Source organism: Triturus cristatus, chromosome 3_2, assembly GCF_964204655.1.
Source record: "Triturus cristatus chromosome 3_2, aTriCri1.1, whole genome shotgun sequence".
Taxonomy (NCBI): domain Eukaryota; kingdom Metazoa; phylum Chordata; class Amphibia; order Caudata; family Salamandridae; genus Triturus; species Triturus cristatus.
The window spans coordinates 1,050,186,226-1,050,189,358 of record NC_140584.1 but is presented as its reverse complement, the minus strand read 5'-3'; the positions used below and the strand labels follow the sequence as shown (position 1 = coordinate 1,050,189,358).

General features: G+C 40.8%; 1 long non-coding RNA gene across 1 annotated transcript; it reads left to right on the top strand.

The window, feature by feature from the left end:
- Positions 1-1,172: 1,172 nt before the first annotated feature.
- Positions 1,173-2,775, top strand: LOC146859089 (uncharacterized). Its single transcript, XR_014979737.1, has 4 exons — positions 1,173-1,308; positions 1,688-1,828; positions 1,918-1,994; positions 2,355-2,775. It is a non-coding gene; the product is annotated as an uncharacterized LOC146859089 (long non-coding RNA).
- The last annotated feature ends 358 nt before the right edge of the window (positions 2,776-3,133 follow it).

Below are 3,133 nucleotides of genomic sequence, written 5' to 3'. Positions count from 1 at the left end.
GAAACACTCTGCTCCAGTTTGGAAGCTATCACCCTCGCTGTCAAAAGGAAAGTATCCCTTTCAGCCAGTTTCTCCACCTCCGGAGAAACTGTTCAGAAATGAAGAACTTCCTCAAACAAGCTGACATTCTGAAGGACACACTTTTGAACAGGGGATATCCCTACAGACTGATTAAGAGGGCCAGGTATTAAAATTGCAATTCCATGTTCCAACAGAAAGAGGAAAAAGACTTGGATACGTTTGTCTGTGTGACCAAACATTCCAACATCAACCACAAAATAAGACAAACATTAAGAATTCATTGTGGTACCTTCTGAACATTGATGATGGCGATAAAAAACTCTCTAAACCTCTATTTGCTTTTAGGAGTAACAAAAATCTAAAAAACCATCTGGTTAAAGGAAAAATCGCACACAATCCACCTCTGCGCCAGAAATCTATCACAGGCCTCTCACCCATTAAGGGTAACCACCATTGCGGCACCTGTCATGCCTCCCCTAATGTCATCGTGGGTCATACCATCAATATCAATGAACGCATCATATCTCTGCATTAAATGACCAACTGCCGTAACTCTTATATCATCTATGTCATTCTCTGCCCTTGTAATCTGGCTTACATCGGCGAATCAGGCAGAGAATGCAGAACCAGAATTGGAGAACATAAGTCCAATATTCGAACTAATAAATCCTCTGCTCCTTTGGTCGGCCATTGGTTGGAATGTGGCCACACGGAATCCGACCTTAAGTGGTCTATCTTGGAGAAAATCAAAGTACCTACTGGAAAGGATCCTACTACCATCAGAAGAAAAGAGAAGTTTTTGGGATTTATTTTCTGAATTGTGTTGTTAGAGGCCTCAATGAAGTCCGCCCTTGGGAGAATGCGATTACTTAATTAAAAAAAAAACCTTTGTTCCATTCTAGCCGATTCTGATGCATTTACTCCTATTTCAAATCCAGCCTCTTTTTGGTTGAGCTGGGCCGACCCATTTGTTTATCCTCTAGTTAGATTGGTTTTATTATGTTTCACTGAAACAAATTGGCTCTCCATTATCATTATCCTTCTGTAATGCTTTTTCTCTGTTCCAATATGGCCGCCGCATCGCTATCAGTTTCGATGCCTGGGCGTTTGTCCTATGTCTATGACTACTGTATTCTGCTCATACTTTCACGCTGGACGCGTATCTCATTTGGAAACAGTTAAATACACCGAATCCCACCAGTTCTCCTAGATTGGCAAACAGGAGCGCTGCGCCCTACCTATCTCTGGAATGTACATCCCTTTTGATGCGGCTTACAATCATCTTTGGTAAGTGTCGCGTTAATCGTGACGGTTAGCCCCTAAACTTATTTGATATTATCCTCATGAACGCCGCCATCGGGCTCTGTATTTCCGACCACCGTCTTGGCTCTGTTATATTGCCAGTATGTCCCTGGTTTATATATCTTTTGTGAATAGTCCCTGAGTCTCCCCCAGTCGGATTGATAAGTGACTACCCAATTGTTTTTTATTCTTAATTTCTGCTCGTGTGACCCTAGCCTGTTCAGAAAACCGTCTGCCTTCCCCCCCGATTATCATTTTATTGTCGACGTGTAACCTGTGGTTTCCTCTATTTACCTCTAATGCATTATCCGTTCTCGCCATATCCCTTAATGCCCCTTCGTATTTTGTCCTTTTTATTGAGTAGAAATCCTTGAACCCCCGAGGGATGAACCTATGTGCTCACCCGCTGAATAAAAATTACGGTGAATTTCCCTCCTCTACGTCTCCTGTTAAGTCCATCGCCTCTAGGATTTATACGGAGCTGGCTTCTCTCCGAGCCTCATGGGTAAGAATAGTTTGATATACTTACAGACTCTTCCACACCTCTACCCCTATGGTTGTTTTTTGATTATTATATTCTACTTCATTTTTTAGATAATTGTTTATTGAGCCGAACGTGGCCCCGATATGTTCTACCAAAAGGTCTAAATGGGCGCTTATATACAGTTAAGGTATATACATCCTCCCTCTGGCTGCTCTCTGACCCATTTTTTCGTTTATATGGTTTAACGTTTTTCATTTTTTATATCTTTCACACGAATCATGGGTGATGTGCTGGTATCTGTGCTCTATTGGTATATTGGTCTGAATATTCTTTGAAGGTTTCTTTGGTTTGTCCGGTGCACTCAATTCCATGATCCTTAATTTTAAACAATTATCTATCCTTTTGATAAATTATTCCTGGACTCCGCTATGGCTGACATTGGCTCTATCCCCAAAGGTTTTTTTGTATAGTATGTAAATGGTTATTTAAGGAATTTATCAATTGTATATGTTGATTAAGTATTTTCTTTGCACTTTATCTCTATTAGGTGCATTTGTGTGTCCCACACTAACTATACATCTATTGCCCTGATGAAGGTGTAGCCCCCCCTGGGCTTGACACTGAAACGCACGTTGGCGTTTACTCCCTCGTGTTTGTTTGGACTCTGCCTTCATCAACGACTGGGAGGAGACACAAGACCCTATGATTTTTACCTTCCTTGGTTGCTGATTATTCCTGATTTTCTTTTTTAATTATCATGTATGACTATGTATTGTAGTTGATGAGTAAATGAGTATGTTGTGGTTGAATTGTGATGAATGTTGATATGATTGATTGTTCTGATTGTTTTGTGTGGGACCTATATATGTTATGTATTGTGCATCTATTTAGTTATTATGTGAAATTTGATACAAACTGATTAAATATCTGAACTATTATAATAAAATGAACCGAAATTTTGTAATCAACCTTTCCCTTGCAATCATTTTTTGATTTTGTCCGAGTGTCAGCCCGGGTGTTTTTCCTAAATCGTTCTGACCCTATCTTGGACCCATATGTATCTGCGTAGAGGCAGGTGTTTTTTTCTTGTAGTATGTCTCCTAATTTTCCCCTGCATCATCTGCCTATTAATTGTTCTCAGGGGCCCCCCTTTATATTGGCCCGATTACGATGTCGCCAGAGCATCCGAGAGCCGTCCTGATTCGGATCTTCCAAACGTCTCGTACTGGGATCCGGTTCTACCAAACAACGCATTACGATGCCCAAAACCCTTAACTTACCGAACGACTCGTCGCTCCGAATCCGTCTTCATTTTTCTAATGAGAA